Here is a 19904-nt window from a genome sequence, read left to right as displayed (position 1 = left end):
AATCTTCTGCATTGAAGCTGGGGGTGGAGAAGGAGGCAGAGGAACCAAGCAGATGAGTTCCGTCTGGACCACTTTGGATTTAAACCATTTGTAAATTGTTTATCCCTTTAAAACAAAACAGCACCCAGGACCTCAAGGCAACTTTATTGAGATTAAGTTGTTGTAGTGCCTGGAGTGTTCCTTAAGTAAAACAAATATTAACCATTTTCCCACTGACTGTTAATGTGATACTCCCTTTCATATTAACCACAAATGGAATATAATCAGGAATATCTTAATCTGCCCTAAAAGCATATCTTCTCTTTTTCTTTTCCTCTATCAATATAAAAAAAAAAAAACAAGCAAAATTAAAGGCATACAGTAGCAGTCAGCAGCAAAAAGTTTAAAAAGTATTGAATAAAAAGGTGAAAGAATAACCAATGTTCCCCAATAATGAAGAAGGAGCCAGCTCCTAAGCATGCACAGGTTCTTCTACAATGGAAATTTGATGGTTCAGCAAATTAATACTAAGTGTGACAGTGTCAGGATCGGGACAGGGATCCAACACGCAGAGTACAAACAGTAGCCAGATACGTATACCGGACCTTAGAATGGCCGGACTAACGTAAGTAGTACAGTATAGAATGGTCAAAGACAAGCCGAGGTCGAGGGTAACAGAAGACAGGTAAGCGAGAGACAAGCCGAATCAAGGGTAACAGAGATAAGCAGAGTAAGGTAAACAAGCCGGGTCAAAACCAAAAGGGATAATAGAATACACAAGCACTGAGTGACTAGAACAAGCTAGAACCACGACAGGGCAATGAGCTAATGAAAGAAGCTCTGTTAAATACCCTGTTCAGAGCAGTAACCACGCCTCCAAGGCGTCCTGATTGGTCCTGCAGCCATTGAGTGACAGGTTGTTACGGGGGAGTGTCCTGATGACTACTTCCTGCCTAGATGCTGTAAAAGGCAGTCACTCCCTCGCGGCCGGCCTAGCATGACCGGATAGACCGCGGGGAAGGGAGCCATCAGACCGTCTGGATGGAGGAACAGCTAAGTCTCTACCTCTTTCGGAGGTAGAGACCACAGGTACCCTGACAGTACCCCCCCTCTCAGATACGCCCACCGGGCGGAATGAACCGGGACGAGATGGGAAGCGAGAGTGATACGCCCTGCGGAGACGGGGAGCATGAACATCCTCCTGAGGTACCCAACTCCTCTCCTCAGGACCATATCCCTTCCAATCAACCAGATATTGTACTCTCCCCTGGGAGATTCGAGAATCAATAATAGAGTTAACCTCATACTCCTCCTGACCCTCCACCTGAACGGGGCGAGGAGGGGCTATTGTGGAGGAAAATCTGTTACATATGAGTGGTTTCAGCAATGAAACGTGAAACGAGTTTGGGATGCGTAAGGTATTAGGAAGAGCTAAACGCTACGCAACTGGATTGATACGGGTCAGCACCCTGTAGGGTCCAATATAACGAGGAGCGAACTTCATGGAGGGCACTTTTAAACGGATGTTCCTCGTGCTCAGCCATACCCTATCACCTGGAACAAAGACCGGAGCCGCCCTTCTACGTTTATCAGCGTGTTTCTTGACCAACATAGAGTTGTGCACAAGGATTTGTCGAGTTTGATCCCACAACTTCCTCAAATTGGCAACATGAACATCAACCGACGGCACCCCCTGGGAAGGGGAATCCGAAGGAAGAATAGACGGATGAAAACCATAATTCATGAAGAAGGGGCTTGAATGAGTAGAATCGCAAACGAGATTGTTGTGTGCAAACTCCGCCCAAGGAATCAAACCGACCCAATCATCCTGGTGTTCAGAAACAAAGCATCGTAAATATTGTTCGATTTTCTGGTTGGTACGTTCAGCAGCTCCGTTAGACTGAGGATGATAGGCAGAAGAAAAGTTTAATTTAATACCAAGTTGAGAGCAGAAGGACCTCCAAAAGCGGGAAACAAATTGGGAGCCTCTGTCCGATACAATTTGAGAGGGTATCCCATGTAGGCGAAAAATCTCCTTAGCGAATATCTCTGCCAATTCAGGAGAAGAGGGGAGTTTAGGCAGGGGAATGAAGTGTGCCATCTTAGTAAACCTGTCAACCACGGTGAGGATAACAGTCTGTCTTTTAGAGATAGGTAGATCGACAATAAAGTCCATGGCCAAACAGGACCATGGTTTTTCTGGAACCTCCAAGGGGTGCAGGAATCCACATGGAAGCGTATGGGGTTGTTTGGTTTTAGTACAAACTTCACATGCAGCGATGAACTCTTCAATATCCCTCCGCAAAGCAGGCCACCAGAAGTCCTTAGAGATCAACGCGTAAGTTTTGCGAATACCAGGATGTCCCGCCATCTTGCTATTATGTAAACACTGTAAAAGTTCCAGTTGAAGAGCAGGAGGAACGAAATGACAGCCCGCTGGAGTCTGTTTAGGTGCTAGATGTTGCAACTTAATGATCTCGGCCAGTAATGGAGAATGAATCCTGAGATTCGTATTAGCAATGATATTGCATTTCGGAACTATAGAAGAAAGAACTGGTTCAGGTACAGTAGAAGGTTCATATTGGCGAGATAATGCATCGGCTTTAGAGTTTTTAGAACCAGGTCTGTAAGTCAGTACATAATTGAAGTGAGTCAGGAATAAGGACCAACGAGCTTGTCTAGAGGATAAGCGCTTAGCCTCCCCAATATAGGACAAGTTTTTGTGGTCCGTCAAAATCGTAATAGGGTGTAGGGTCCCCTCCAACAAATGTCTCCACTCCTTTAAGGCTTTAATGACTGTTAACAGTTCCCTCTCCCCGATGTCATATCTGCTCTCAGGCCCAGAAAATTTCTTAGAGAAAAAACCACAAGGGTGTAACGGTTTATCCACCCCTAACCTTTGAGACAGAACAGCCCCAACTGCTGTCTCAGAGGCATCGACCTCGAGCAAGAAAGGCAGAGTCGTATCAGGATGGACTAGAATGGGAGCCGAGGCAAAAAGTTCCTTGAGAGTCTTGAAAGCACCAAGAGCTTCCTTAGACCAGAACTTAGTATCAGCCCCTTGTTTGGTCATATTGGTAATAGGCGCAATGATAGAGGAGTATCCTTTAATGAAGCGCCTATAGTAGTTGGAAAAACCAATAAACCTTTGGATAGCCTTGAGTCCTTTGGGCAAGGGCCAGTCTAAAATAGATTGGAGTTTTACAGGATCCATTTTAAAACCCTCCCCAGAAATCACGTATCCAAGAAAGTCTACCTGAGACTGATCAAAACTGCACTTTTCCAATTTGCAATATAGACCATGTTGCAGCAGCTTGTGTAATACCTTTCTGACCTGTCTATGGTGAGTCTCAATCTCCTTAGAGTGTATTAGTATGTCGTCCAGGTAAACAATAACACAATCATGCTGAAACTCCCTAAGTACCTCATTAATCAAATCTTGAAATACTGCAGGAGCATTGCATAGTCCAAATGGCATAACAGTGTATTCGTAATGGCCATACCGGGTATTGAATGCCGTCATCCACTCGTGACCTTGCTGGATTCTCACCAAATTGTAAGCCCCTCTGAGATCTAACTTGGTGAAGATTTTGGAGCCCTTAAGACGATCAAATAACTCGGTAATCAGTGGGATAGGATAGGCATTTCTGACAGTTATTTTATTCAAGCCTCGGTAATCGATACAAGGTCTCAGCGTGCCATCCTTCTTCTTAATGAAAAAGAACCCAGCCCCGGCCGGAGAAGAAGACCTCCTGATGAATCCCTTTTCTAAATTCTCCCGAAAATACTCCTCTAGAACCGAGTTTTCCTGAACAGACAAAGGATATACATGGCCCCTCGGAGGCATAGTGCCGGGTAGCAGCTTAATCTTACAGTCAAATGACCTGTGTGGAGGCAAAGAATCGGCATTCTTCTTGTCAAACACTGCCCTTAAGTCTAGGTAAAGGTCTGGTATTTGTCTTTCTGTGGACTGAGTAGGATTCTCCGGTATGTTAATATTAGCTAATGGAGAAACCTTGCACAAACACCGATCCTGGCAGCCCTGGCCCCACGAGAGTATCTCTCCTAACTCCCAATCGATAATAGGGTTATGTTTTTTCAACCATGGGTACCCCAGAACTATGGGAACGGAAGGAGACGAAATGAGCAGAAGAGATAAATTCTCCACGTGTAGGATACCAACATTTAAATCAATGGGTACGGTCTCACGAAAGATAACAGGGTCTAGTAGTGGTCTACCATCTATGGCCTCAACGGCCAAAGGTGTCTCCCTTAGCTGGGATGGAAAATTGTTCTTACTAGCAAAGGCTTGGTCGATAAAATTCTCAGCAGCACCGGAATCTATCAATGCCATAGCCCTTACTACTTCCTTCCCCCAAGTTAAGGAAACTGGTAGCAGAAGCCTGTGATCCTTATAATTAGGAGAAGAGGACAAAATAGAAACACCCAAGGCCTGTCCTCTAGAGGGACTTAGGTGCGAGCGTTTCCCGGGCGGTTAGAACAGTTCGAGAGTAAATGACCCTTGGCTCCACAATACATACACAAACCCTCTCTTCTCCTGTGCTGTCTTTCCTCCTCAGACAGGCGGGTATACCCTATCTGCATAGGTTCAGTAAGCAAAGATATCGTGGAGTCAGGACTTGGAAAAGCAGGAGCTAACCTAAAAGAAGGTCTCTGGTTCCTCACTCGAGTGTTCTGTCTCTCTCTTAGACGTTCATCTATACGAGAGATGAACGAAATTAAATCCTCTAAATTCACAGGGAGTTCTCTGGTAGCAACCTCATCAAGGATTACATCAGATAGGCCATTCAAAAATACATCCATATACGCCTGCTCATTCCACTTGATTTCTGCCGCCAGAGACCTGAACTCTAGTGCATAATCCACCAGTGTTCGGTTCTCCTGTCTCAGGCGCAACAGTAATCTGGCTGCATTAACCTTTCTACCTGGAGGGTCAAATGTTCTTCTAAAAGCAGCTACAAATGCGTTATAGTTATAAACTAATGGGTTATCGTTCTCCCATAGTGGGTTGGCCCATCTCAGAGCTTTCTCAATGAGTAGGGTGATAATAAATCCTACTTTTGCCCTATCTGTAGGATAAGAGCGAGGTTGCAATTCAAAGTGGATACTAATTTGGTTTAAAAAACCACGACACTTCTCAGGAGCCCCACCATAGCGTACTGGGGGGGTAATGCGAGAAGAAGCACCCACTGTGGTTACCTCTAGACCTGAACAGACAGGAGAAACAGGGGTATTACGTATCTCCTCTGGTGGGTTATTGGCACAAGCTAATAGAGCCTGTAGCGCAAGCGCCATCTGATCCATTCTGTGATCCATGGCTTCAAACCTAGGATCAGGAGCAGCCAGCTGACTGTTTGTACTTGCAGGATCCATTGGTCCTGTCGTAATGTCAGGATCGGGACAGGGATCCAACACGCAGAGTACAAACAGTAGCCAGATACGTATACCGGACCTTAGAATGGCCGGACTAACGTAAGTAGTACAGTATAGAATGGTCAAAGACAAGCCGAGGTCGAGGGTAACAGAAGACAGGTAAGCGAGAGACAAGCCGAATCAAGGGTAACAGAGATAAGCAGAGTAAGGTAAACAAGCCGGGTCAAAACCAAAAGGGATAATAGAATACACAAGCACTGAGTGACTAGAACAAGCTAGAACCACGACAGGGCAATGAGCTAATGAAAGAAGCTCTGTTAAATACCCTGTTCAGAGCAGTAACCATGCCTCCAAGGCGTCCTGATTGGTCCTGCAGCCATTGACTGACAGGTTGTTCCGGGGGAGTGTCCTGATGACTACTTCCTGCCTAGATGCTGTAAAAGGCAGTCACTCCCTCGCGGCCGGCCTAGCATGACCGGATAGACCGCGGGGAAGGGAGCCATCAGACCGTCTGGATGGAGGAACAGCTAATTCTCTACCTCTTTCGGAGGTAGAGACCACAGGTACCCTGACAGACAGGTTTTAATTTAGCAAATGCTTTTTCCCGTTTGTCTCAATTAGCAGTGAAACAGATTAAGCAAATTCCACAAATTCTGTATTTTTATTATTAGAATTATCATTTATTTTCATTGTTTTATATCTATTCTATCTTTAGAAAGGTAGCCCTGCAAACATTTTACCCTTACCGTCAAACTTCTTTCCCCCTGGAGAGAGAGTCCCATTCAGCCTAAAAAATAACTGCACAAAATCCTGAGGCAACCAGATTGAGAATAAAATATAGCAAACTCCCCTGAATTTTCACTTAAAATGCTATTTATCAAAGATTTCAAAATGTAACAGGACAAGTATAGTTATAACTTTTAGGTACAGAGGGTGATAAATAATATTTTAAATAAACATTCAGACTGTCTGGGGAAAGGTTACATTTTATGTATTGACATATCTCTTCTTTTCAACCAGCTTATGCATAGCTCTGTTTGTTTGTGTAGTAGAATTATTTTTCGACCATTAAACATTCAGTCATTTATCATAGTATTCCCTATGTTCAAACAGCTACTTTCTATAAATAGATTGACAGGCTTGTTCAAGCCATTGTTACCCAAGCTAGGATAAGAAAACACAATATTTGTGTGTGCCTACACTGACTGTTGACAAGTACAAAAGATACGTATGCTGTGGTGTATTTTACCACAGCGCCCACAATTCTAAAACTGCAGCAGACAAATACTAGTTGCCATGACACATAGGAATTATTTGACCTGGTATCTGGTACACTAGGCTGTTTTGTCCAACATAGTGCTACAGTTGCTCTTATTATCTTCCACCACCCAGAATAAAATTGGATTTTATATAACTATACAACTGTGGTGGTACATTGCTTATTCCACGTTAAACAGGGTTAGCTTGTTTCCAGACGAGTAAAGAATTCTAAAATAAGAGGATCAATAGAAAAAGACAAATAATGGTTCAAAGCAAAACCATTATCTTTCAATGGAACTCTAAGAACCTTCCAAGGTAACTAGATCTTTCCATCTTGCAGTATATGATGATCACAGAATGCCTACCGATCAACACTTAAACACATAACTGAGCTAATAATATATAATAATAATTACATGGTTTATTAAGTTTGCTATAGAATATATACATATATATAAATTGAGAACTTTTCTGTATATATAAGAGAAAATATTGCTTGGTATCTAACTGCATGAGGTTACCTATAAATGATCAATGCAAATTCTAGCAGCATTTTACTCTTGAATTAATGGAAAGCTTGTACAAGTGAGGGAACACTATTGGAATGTTCCACTCTTATTCACTTCTTTAGGTAACTTACATAATGTGTAGATAAATAATTATTGAAATATATTAGAAATCAGTGAATATGAGAATGTGATTGTAACAAAACGTGTAACAAAAACACCCCAGTTAACCAGTATAATGGCTGCTCATATATATATATATGTGTGTGAACTCAGACTATTTGTTATTTTGCCTTCAATAATCGTTTATTTGGGCTCATGGACTTGTAAAAGACTGTTTCTGGCCCTTTAAGTACCTTGGGAAAAGACCTGCAGTTTTGAATTGGCACTTCGGATGCAGCCGAAGTGCCGAAGTAGTCGAAGTGGCCTCCATTTGAAAATCGAACATGTGGCGGCTGCCATTTTGATTCATTTGAACGCGGTCAGCGGTGTGTGCGGGCAAATCTATGGAACTATTTTCGGCTACCCAGTTGCGCGAACACCGCTGACCTGTACCTTCTACTCCCCTTCGACACTGCAGCTGGAGACTAAGTCCCGTTCGAAGATTCGAACGCACGTTCGAATGGGACTTAGTAATTTTTTCAGGGTAAAATAGACCGACCGCACAGCCCAAATCTATGAAACTGTTTTGGGCAGGAAAATGTGCTTGCGGACGGTCCAAAGGGACTTTTTACTATCTTTGGAACCCCTGAATGGATTTTTACGAATTTTGGATATGTTTGTCCCCAAGTTATACCGGTCATAAAAATATAAGTTTTATGCATGTACAATATAAAATCAAGAAGTTATGAAAATATATAAAAAAATTAACTTTTCAGCTTGGAGATAATTGAGTAGATACAGTGATTTAACTCCATTATCTCCTAACCAGAGGGAAGGAATTTACTGTAACTGCTGGGTGTAACCTTGTACGTGATTGGTTGCTGTAACTGTATTGTCGGTGCCCCACAATGTCCAGTGGGTGGTGTCTAACCTGTAAAATCCTGCATAAAAGCAGCAATAAACGCTCAGTGGAGTCAGTCCTTCTTCACCCTTCAAAACGTAGCTGTGTTTCGTTGTTGAAAGGGAATTTGCAGCTTAATCACTAGCTCTTTTCAGAGCTCTGCCTCTCTATTGCTCCAGGGATCCAGCGGATGGGACTTCACATCTCCCCTACAGCCCAGCATCTTGCCCGGAGGAAGGACGTCTCCAACGGCAGATACCCCTCACTACCCTGGGTAGCCGTTACAGTGATGTTATAATTTATATAAGTATGTAAAGGATTCTGTCAAGATTAAGATGGTATTTCTTTTTTTAATTTTCACACTTTAAGTAGTTCACATGCTTTACAAAGAGTTAAAGGTAGCACTACAACAGAATCAAAACCAGAATAGACAATGGTATAGCTAGTATAAGATATATCGGAGATTCATAAATGCAATTCATGTAAAGAGATGGTGCAATTAGAGAGCCTATGAGAAAACTTGATTTTGTTATCCAATGGGTGAGCAGACAACTATTAATAGGCCTGAAATAAGTATTGGAATGAAACAACTGAAATTGTGGGGCAACAAATAAGCAGTGGCCTACAGGAGCATGATAAAAGTCCAAGGTGTATGAATAAGGGGTCATATCCTTTTCTGTATTCCACTGGAAATGCCTGACAGTTCTTGAATTCCAAGGAGAGATCTGGGCAGAAAAGCAAGACACAGACTTAATGGAACCAAGTTACAGGACTATGCTTCAACTTCATAACCGAGTCTATTTCAAGTCGGGTCCGCCGAAGGGATTGGCAGGACAGCCGGCCATGAATGCATCACTCAGGACGGCTGACTGAGCTCAGGACATGCAGGGAGCATTTTAGTGTTCTCCAATGACCTATCGCGAGGATGTCTAATGATGCACTTGTGTTATGCTTGTTGGCGACAGTTCCCTAGTGTCCCCAAAAGCTGGACACCAGGGAACAAGTCAGGACGGGACTAGTAACATGCCTGAAATCAGAATGTTGGGAGGCCTGTTCATGTGCAGTCCGCACTTGTTCAAAGGCATTGTGACAAACTCCCCTTCCCACGTGAGTTTGCCAAGAGCTCCTGGAGGAGCCTGCTTGCCAGCCTTGCGCCCCCAGACTATTGGCCCTGCATGGAAACCTGTAAAAGACTGTTTAACTGGCTTGGTTCATGCCCTTTCTTTATTCTGTTCAGGAACCGAACAGGCGCACAAACCATGGACCACCTGGGAGCTTGTTGACAACTAATTGACAGTTTTTAACAAGTTCCACCGCAGGGTTCTAATTATTTGTCTGGGTGGCCGCTGTTCGCATGAACGACCACGAGGTGGCGGCCATCTTGTTCGCATGAACGCAGGCAGCAGTGTTTGGTCGTTGAGTTCATGGAACTGAATTTGGACACAGAAACTCCCGAACACCGCTGGACTTCCAGCTTTGCCTGCATTTGGTTCTACACAACTTAGAAGGGCACTGTTCAGTGGAAACGTTCCCACGAACAAGGTGAACAAGCTCCAGGGTAAGACTATTGACTATATTCTGTAGTTTGTTCGTTTTTAAACTACCAAACTAGACCGACCGCTAGCCATGATTTCATGGAACTGTTTTGGGCATAGGGCCATGTGCACGGTCGGTCAAATAATTGACTTCCATGTAAATCCTGAACCCCTGCACCGATTTGGGTGATTTTTGGATATGTTGGTCACCCAGAACGAGGCTATCAATGGATGTAATGTGGGGGTTTAATGTAGTTTAAAGGTACTTTTAGGGTGTCTGTGAAATGTGTGTTTTTTGTACCTGGAGATAATTGAGTTTTGTACAGTTGCTGACTCAATTATCTCCCAGGCATAGGGGAGGGATTATCCTGTTTTGTGTGGGTTTATCATGGGCGTGCTTGTCTGTGCTCAGAAATTAAAAAAGCAGGTCATCTGTACAGATTAAAACATTCCAGTTTGTACTCCCATAACTATGTGTCGTCTGGTTACTGGAAGGGGAAAGGGCTAATCACTGTTCCAGTGAGGAGGATTCAACAGGGGAAAGTCCTTGTAAGGACTAGAGCTCCCAGGACTGAGTGTCGTCCAGTGCCTGGGGGTGGATAGAGCGAGTTCCCCATTCGGCTCCAGAAGACAGGACCCCAGTCAAGCCACGGTGACTGTGGGCAGAAGTGCTGCAGTTTGTCCCCTGTTCCAGCTAGGAAGCGGTCCTTGGCAGAGGTACCCAGCCAGGGGTACAGAGATCTCTGTTACAGGCATATTCACATTTTACTTACTATCCTGGATATATTAGGAGGACAATCCTTTGTTGCTTGACATACTCTTCTACTACTTTTAACTCTGGTGGTGCCTTAGTGTATAGTGTAAAGTATCTTGTGCAGTAGATATAAGTAAAATCCAATTATTTGGTTTACCACTGTTTGATGTCTGCCCTTTAGTTCATTTTCTTCTTTGAGTGATATTTTTTCTGAACACAGCCCTTGTTTTTTTCCTCCTTATCGAACATTCACATTTTGTTCTATAATCGCTCACAAACATTTTGTGATTTATTCATCAAACAGTGGATGGAGGTAAATTAACAAGGGAATGTCACAAATATGTCAGTCAAAGTAGCCAGATTTAAAAAAAATGCTAAATGGACGAACATTTGCAACCTGACTATTTTGTCCGAAATATTGCACAATTCCCCTGCCAATTCAACACAATTCATTGTTTTTTTTAGAATTAGCACCTGAGGCTCATCTCTGTGAATGAGTGGTTATTTTGTCCGATGATAATAGCTTCAATCTCCCAGATGTCCATCTTAATTTTAATATAATAATCAAGCTGTACATTCTAGATATAAAATGAAATAATTAAGCAGATATCTTGTTATAACACTGAAATACATTGCAATATGATAAAACTTTTGAAAAATGTCCAGCACAACACAGTAGCATAAAAACACTCCAAATTTAATTGATATCCCACTGCAAGCAAAGGTTCAACCTTTGAGAAGGTCTTTGTTGGGCTTAACCCCTTAGTGACCAGATCGTTTTTCAATTTTCTTACCGTTAAGGACCAGGGCTGTTTTTACATTTCTGCTGTGTTTGTGTTTAGCTGTAATTTCCCTCTTACTCATTTACTGTACCCACACATATTATATATAGTTTTTCTTGCCATTAAAGGGTCTTTCTAAAGATACCATGATTTTCATCATATTATATAATTTACTGTAATTTTTTTTAATAAAATATGATAAAAAAATGTAAAACACACTTTTCTAACTTTGACCCTCAAAATCTGTTACGCATCTCCAACCGCCAAAACACCAATGCTAAATAGTTTCTAAATTTTGTCCTGAGTTTAGAAATACCAAATGTTAACATGTTAAAATTTTTTTGCAAGTTATAGGACTATAAGTACAAGTAGGACATTGCTGTTTCAAAACAGGACATTATAACACTGTTATCTGTAATACATCTCTGAATCACACCTCACATATACATATATTTTTTAAGTAAAAAACCCAGGGTATTCAATATGAGGTATGTCCAGTCTTTTTAGTAGCCACTTAGTCACAAACACTGGCCAAAGTTAGCCCAATTCCCACACAGAAACAACCAAATCCTCACCGGCTGCAGGATGCAGTCCTAATACTCAGCTGTAGGTCTGCCGGTACACAGTCAGACTGCCACCCAGGCCATGTCAGACAGCCATAACTCAGTTCAGTACCGCAGGGTGGGGCGATGAGGGACAACAACACAGCTTTGGGGGTTGTTCAGCCTCATAGAATCAGATGCTTCCTGCCGTGGGACCTCGGTGTCAATTGTTAGCGCCCCTGTATAAGCTTCAGAAGCCGCAGGTTGCTCAGGTATCGGTTTCCAGCTTTGCCTGCAGAGGGGGCACCAAGAGCCCCGTGTGAGGCCGCTCTCTCCATGTAGTGCCCGGATTGCAGAGCAGACTTCGCCGCCATCTTAGTAGGTAAGGAAGGTCTCCGACGATGTCAGGCGCTGATGGGGGGCCCAGGGTAGACCGGGATGGGTGACCCCCAGAGCCGGCACTTCTTAAATCAAGGGGTATGGCCCATTGCTGACAGGCAGAATAGCAGGGAAGCAGCTGTCCACCCTACTCACTGCATGAGCAGGCCTTGGTCACTGGAACATTGCCACGATGGGACAAAGCACAAGTTTAGGGCTCAAAGTTAGGACCAGTACCTCGCGCTGATGTGTGCCATCACTCCCCAGCCCCTGATGCCGGACTGGTCCGCTTAAATGGGTCACAAGGCTTGTAGATTGCGGGAGCTGGTCTTACATGCCACTAGCCAGCATGGCAGCCCGGCCCTGCCCCCATTTGTGTAGATTTTATTGTGATATTGTGATTGTTGAAGTGACTTGTTTTAGCTCTCAAACAGAGCATCAAAACATCCATATCATTCCAGCCCTTCACGACTTCAAGTTATATATTCTTCAGAAAAGAAGATTCAGGTAAAACTAAAAGGTTTTTTTTTCTTCTTCTGTTTTTAGAGTAGCTAATCTGTGTTCAAATTAGATTCTCCTTTCAGACGTTCTATTACAAACTACACCACCTGGGAGACGGGCAGAATACATCACACAGTGAAGAACAATAAGGCAACTCTAGACTGTCTGACCCTGTGAATCTCAACAATCCCAAGAATGGTAGACTGACATTTCCAGATATTGCAGTGTTTAGTTTCATTTATTTTTACTATGAAGAAGTATTTCTAAACATATCATGAAATGGAAGACAACACAGTATCAGTCTAGCCAGCCTGGCCTTTTTCATGTTAGCACTACACCCATATTTTTTGGATCACGTACCATCTCTTTTATTTCAGATGTATCAAACCACGGCTGATGGCAGTAAGAAACTCAAAGACCTCAAAGGGCCTTTGATGTACCAGCAGGAGGTCTGTTGTGGATGTCAGAGACTATTTAAAAATCAAAATTTTGATTGAAAAAATAGCAAAAGTGCAATGTGAACACTTGAAAAAAAAGCAGCTCAGTAGAATCAGGTCTCTTATGAAACTGCGATAAAAGCAAGGAGATATGCCCATTTAATACCAACGAAACTTTCAGTCTCATTGTGAGATTTTGACATCTTCAGTAATCTTCCCAAATTAACAATATTTATTAACTAGATATAAAAGGATTAAGGAGTAGGAGAAAGCTGTACTTATGTTCAGCATAAAATATCTAAATTGAATTGGTGTTTAGAGCTAAATGGACACTCTGTTCTTTACGTACACATACAATAATCACAGTATAATGATTCTTACCACCGGCACTTTAAGACTTGACCCACCGAAAAAGTGAACATTATTTATTACAGATCAAAAATGGGTAGCCCTTTAAATCCCACTGCAGCTTTCGGCTAGGGTTTCTGCTGAAATGGTAGTAACTGTAGGATCTTTTTTTTTAAATTCATCTAAAAAACAGGGCTATTCGCTAAAGTAAGAATTGATGGGAACTCAATGTGAAGCCAACATAGTCCAACTAAAAACGCAATGTAGGTTTTTTTAATTTAAGAGGGAATTTAGGATGGACAATCCATATTATGGGTCCAAATGTTGGTATGTCTGATGTATAACAGAATTCCACAGCAATAAAACTCCCGGCAATGTGTCTTGAAACTATAATAAATGTGTTTAGAAATCAGATTGTGAAAACATGTTACATTGTTCTTGTTCTAAATTACATTTTAGTGGCATAAATTGTTATTAGTAAGTCATTTAAAATTTCTTAGAAGATCCCCTCCCCTGGCACCCACTCTCACCCCTAAAATTTAAGTGTCCCTCCATTTGAAATGCTCAGAGGTATGGCTTGGGGCCTTAACTAGCTTTATAACAGAGACTCACCAAAGAAGCATAGGACTTTATTTTCAAATGTATGTTGCTTATTTTTATTATATTTCTGCTTAAAATGTAGTGGAAGCACCCTGTACACCTTGTTGTTATTTAAACTCCTGTAAAGTATTCTCACTCTGAGCTCTGCAAATTTCCAGGTGGCCCTGTGACTGGCCTTAATAAAATACACAATCTTGTAAGATTACTAACCAAGTCAAGGATTCCAGAAGACAGAATAATAAGACAAGCTATTTCTATACTAAAAGATTCAATGAGAATAAAAGAAAATACTAATGAGGCTGTGTGGCAGATCCGCTTATCCGCATTGTAATATGTGTGTCCTTCCTGTATGGGATGGTTCATGTGAGAGGAGCGCCTCCGCCTCCGAACGGAAACCACCCCAATATCCCATTTAGAACCCTAGTTAGATTAGAACATCAATCAGAACGTTCTCACCTTGACCTGGTGCTAAAACCACAAGGGAAGCCATTGGCGCGTGCTTCCACTGGGTGGCCGCCATTTAGCATAAATGAACGCCATCCAGGGGGAGCATTCGTGGATAGCTTCCTGACTCATTAGGTTCCCGACTGAGGACCTGCCCGGTTCCCCATTAGAATGTTCACACCAATCAATTAGAACGTTTGCACTCGTAACAGAAGTGTGAAACCACAAGAGGAGTAATTAATGAGTGCTCCCCTGGGTGGCCACCATTTCGTATCGTCGAACGCCCCCCAGGGGGAGCATTCGTATCCTGAACGGAGACACTTCCCTTGCCTGGTTTCCACACAGAGGCTCCTGGGAAGAAGACCCCCTGTCGTCTAGTGTTGGAAACCCTGTGTTTTGGTGGCGCACTTTGGGGACAAAGGGAAACAAATCCATTTCCCATGCTAGGAAACCAGGGAGGGGGAGGATCCTGGGATGTGACCCTGTATGGTTGTGTTGGATACCCCTTGCATGGGGATATGCATAAAAGCCAAGTGTGGCATAATAAAATCGTGTTGTACCTCTGTTCAAGGACATAGCATCTCTGGTGACATTGCTCATTATTGAGTGAATAGATTGCTTGAGTTTGACATAGCTAGAGGGTGCATGTATGCATGTGAAGAAATTACAGGATGACTGCTAGCTGACGCAACACAGAAATAGCATACATCAAATGCATTGAAGCTGTATTGGTGCCTGTCAGGATCGTGACAGGGATCCAACATGCAGAATGCAAACAGGAGATAGGTACGTATACCAGACCTTAGAATGGCCGGACTAACGTAAGGAGTAGGCAAAGAATGGTCAGAGACAAGCCGAGGTCGAGGGAACGAGAGAGCAGGTAAGCGAGAGACAAGCCGAGTCAAAAGGAAAAGAGATGTAAGCAGGGTCGAAAATACAAAGCCGAATCAAAAACCAAAAGGCAATAGAAATAAGAGCACTGAGTGACCAGACTAGCTAGAACCACGACAGGGCAATGAATCATTACCAATAACACTCCTTTATACCTTGGTTCTTTAATTGTTGGCCCCGCCCCCAACAAGTCCTGATTCTCGGTTTCAGGCGGGTCGGGACGTGATTGACGTCATGACGTCGGCTAATGAGCACCACATCATAAAAGGAGGCGGAGCTATCGCGGTCGGCGTGTAAACGGCCGGGGAGACTGACGAGATCGGGCGTGCCAGCCCCCTTTTGAGGACGGTCGTCTAGGTGTCTAGCCTCCTCTGAGGTAGTCACCATAGGTAACATGACAGTGCCCCATATCTCCCTACTCAGGCATCATATCAAGCACAGACCAGTGAGAGGGGTGAAAAGGGGGTGGGCAATTCATGTCACTGGCTCCGTCTATAGGGGTCCGGGAGGGGGATAGGTCCACCTGTAGAATTGAGCGGCCAGCGTGACGAGAATGCACATCTGGCTTCCTGATAATCAAGCAGAATGGCCCACTGAGGGCAGACCCTGTTTTAATTCCCTAATCATAGCTCGTTCTAATGATGCATTCTCACTTTACTTGTTGGGAACAGTTTCCCAGTGTCTCCAAAGGCTGGACAGTGGGACAGGACCTGACAATTGGGACTGTTCCATCAAAATCAGGAGAGTGTGCCCCAAGCAGTTTTAAATACATAGTTTGATAGATTAAAGAACAAAAAAATTCACTCTCAGTAGGGCATTACATTTTGATCGCTGGGCCATTAAGTAGAAGTTATTATGGTCAGTATACAAGGAATGTGTACCAGGGTTATTCTAAAAAAATATATAAACCACAGAGATGCATCTTCACCATTTTATATGTATTATCCACTCAGTGACTGTCAGGTGCTTGGTACAGGTGGATGTCAACAGTACCAAGTACCTATATGCACTCAAGAGGCCTTATCAGACTAAATGTATGATGAACTAGGAGCAGACCTTGGCTAGCTTTGTTTACCAGCATAGTGGAAAAGAGAAAGTTGATATATGGTGTCTAAGCTTGTTACCCTGAAGGAGTAATGAATGAATGTACTGTTTTGGTCCAGTGATGCATGCAACATAAGAGTATTTAGACTAAATATTTTGTGATGCTCTCTCACAGTATTGCTGTATGACAATGTGGTGGGTCACATGTTGAAGCTGCATGGAGTATATTAGATACCAGTTACTTTCATAAATAGAGTTCACATCCTACAGCAACACACACTTAATCTTGAACATTTAGGAATTTAATATATATTTGTAAGGAATAGTGCTCAAAGTGTAAACACCTGCACGGGATTCATCAATTGATGCCTCATTTCTAAGCAATAACAATAATTATGAATGTAAGTGCTAACTTTAATGATGACTTCCCCATGAATCTTTTTTGTTCTGCTAGTGATGCTGAAAAGCCCTATATATTTGCCCTTAACACATATTGCAGATGGATATATTTTACTATACCCAAGGCTGTTTACATTATGTTGCAAACCCAATGTTTACTGTTACTTGTCTCGCTTTACATTCATTCATCTACTAGCTGACCTCTGCTCGGGAAACTGTTTGTGTGGGCCACATGTACACTGTGGCGTGGCTTAAACTAATATGGCGGAGGGTGTGCTCACACGCTACTCTTATATGCAATGCCCTGTACCTATTCCCAGATTTGTCTGCCTTTCTATTAACGCCATATGAGGGCAGGCACAGACCTTTTCCCTTGAATCCCCTCAGTAATGTTTTCTATATGGAAGCTCTCATGTTTATCTCCACCTATATTTTATTCTCCAATTACGTACTGTATTGCCTTGTGAAATATTCTCTGATTACTCTTACTGTATTGCCTTGTGAAATATTCAATAAACTTTGAATGATAAAAAAAGGAGAAGGTGGGGCATGGTCTGACCGTCGATGAGACTAGACGTGTCTCACTAGAGCTCCCGACGAACGCGCCCGAATAGCTTACAAAAGCGACCTTTTCTCGTTATAATATACCCCAAGGAGACCCCCGAAATGGAGAAAAGACTCCCTAAGAAACAGTCGAAGAAGGGAACTGACTCTGGAGGCACTGTTCTTGACCTCATGTCGGCGCAGAAACAGGGCCGCCCGGGGACCCAAGATGGCGCTGGTACTACCCCGCAGGCTTCTCCTCGTGCGGACAGGGAGGCATCCCTTGAAGATCGGGACACGGTCCTGGCAAAGTTGGCGGAGGTGAGGGCCTTCCTAGCTGGCAAAATTGCGAAATCTACAGCGGTCCTCCAGGCTGAGATCGGGGCCCTGGGAGAACGTACCGCGAAACTCGAGGACCGCGTGGAGGCCTCGACACAGGCCCATAATGCCGTGGTGGAGCGAGTGAATGGCGTGTCTGCACACATGGTGGACATGGACCTCGCCCTTGAAGATATGGCTAACCGGTCCAGGAGAAACAATGTTCGCATGAGGGGCCTGCCAGAAAGCTCCGATGAAGACCTACAGGGGCTTCTACTAACCATCCTGAAGCCACTGCTCCCGCACGTACCGGAGGAACACTGGCACATGGAAAGGGCTCATCGGGCGCTCAGGGGTCAACGGCACGACAACAATTCCCCACGAGATGTTATAATCTGCTTCCTATACTATAGTACTAAAGAAGCGCTTATGAAAAAGAGCCGTGAGGGGCCCATACGATACGCCGGTAAGGTGGTTTCCCTGTACCACGATTTAGCTCCCTCCACGCTGCAATGGAGAAGGGACTGGCGACCCATCACGGAAGCCCTGCGAGGTGCAGGCGTTAAATATGCATGGGGATTCCCCTTCAAGTTGATGGTGTTTCGTGGAGACCGGGCGCACATCCTTACACCGGGAGGAGATCCCCACCGTCTGCTTAGCGGCCTAGGAATTCAACCGCCTTCTGATCTCCCTAGCGTGGCGATGTATCCTGAGGACCTTCCCTGGTTGCACCAGGAGTGGCGAGAAGCGGGCCCGAGAGGACACCGATAGCTGCGGATGGTATCGTAATATGTTGCCACTGGCCCCCTTTTTACTTTTACTTTTGTTTTTATTTTTTTCTTCCCTTCTCTGTTCTGATGGCACTGGGCCTGAGGGAGGCTGATGTATCTGTCTTCCCTCTATTCTTGGGGTGGGGAACGGGTCGGGCCCCTAGTTACAGGTTTGGGACTTTTTTTTACTGTTTTTTTTACGTATTCCCCTCCTAGACTCCCTGTTAGGCCTCTCACTTGCGGATCCGGGGAGTTTCCCATTCAACGAGGGCGGCTGGGGGCCACTATTCCGCACCTCCTTCTTGGGACTTAACAGGGACATGAGGGCTTCACTTGGGCTATTTTTTCGCTAGCTTGGGAGGGGACCGGGGTTTTTTCTTCACTACCCTCCCGTTGTGATTCACCTTGGCCTAGCGCCTTGCATGACGCCCTTGGCGACGAACTTCCAACTCGGGCGGACCCGGATGTGCCCCTGGGACTGTTTAATTCTTTTATGTTTTATTTTAGTTATTTGTACTTGATGCCGCTGTTGCCCCCTGGGGGGCGCTTCTCCCCTTTACCGCTGCAGCGAGGGCCTTTAATGGCCCCTTCCACTCCTTGCCTGATAATGTGGCCGTGGAGTTTGCTTTATAGTGCGGTGTTGTGGGATGTTGGCCCCCCTGGGGGGACTGGGGATAGTTGATTATATGGGGACGGAAGTACACACAAAAATAAAAAAAAAATTTAAAAATTTAAAAAAAAATAAAAAATATAAAAAATTTAAAAAGAAAAAAAACAAAAAAAAACAAAAAATAAAAAAATAAAAAATAAAAAGGAAAACAAAAATAAAAACAAATGCAACCCCGAAAAACAAAAACAAGCTAAAGAACTGAAAACGTAATTAAAAATGTATATATTTTGTTGATACTCCATACAGTTTACAGGGGAGGGGGGGGGGGGGGGGAAGAACATGTTTCGTACTTAATGTCTATGGTGAGAGGGGGATGGGTACCAGTAGAAGGGTGGGAGGACAAAATGGAAGGGTGACTTACCAGGCCGTGCTTCGCCTGTATTGATGTAGGCGTTCTATTGTCCCCTGTTGGTTTTGATAAGTGACACCTGCACAACTAGGGTTAATGGTTTAATGGTTACGTGAAATGTATGGCCTAGCCTGGTTTTCCGGTTACTATGTATAGTTTGATTTTTATTTATTTATTTATTTATTTATTTTTTAAATTTCAAAGTTTTTTATTTTACTTTTGGTATCAGAAAAATACAGGTTACAGTAGTTTCATACAATAACTTTGAGATATAGGGTTTACAATAAAGTGTAACAATTTGTAGATATTCATCGTGTTTTGCTTAACTGTTACCTTCACTAACATAATGAAGGTATTTGATAATATTGACAAAGGAGTGAAAGGATTACAATATCGGAATGTATTTCACATATAAGGTCAGGTAAAAGATAGAAACATTAGTATAAATTTCAGTGGT

This window comes from Pelobates fuscus, chromosome 5, assembly GCF_036172605.1.
Source record: "Pelobates fuscus isolate aPelFus1 chromosome 5, aPelFus1.pri, whole genome shotgun sequence".
In the NCBI taxonomy this organism is placed as follows: domain Eukaryota; kingdom Metazoa; phylum Chordata; class Amphibia; order Anura; family Pelobatidae; genus Pelobates; species Pelobates fuscus.
The sequence above is the reverse complement of the archived record's forward strand: the minus strand, read 5'-3'. Positions refer to the sequence as shown.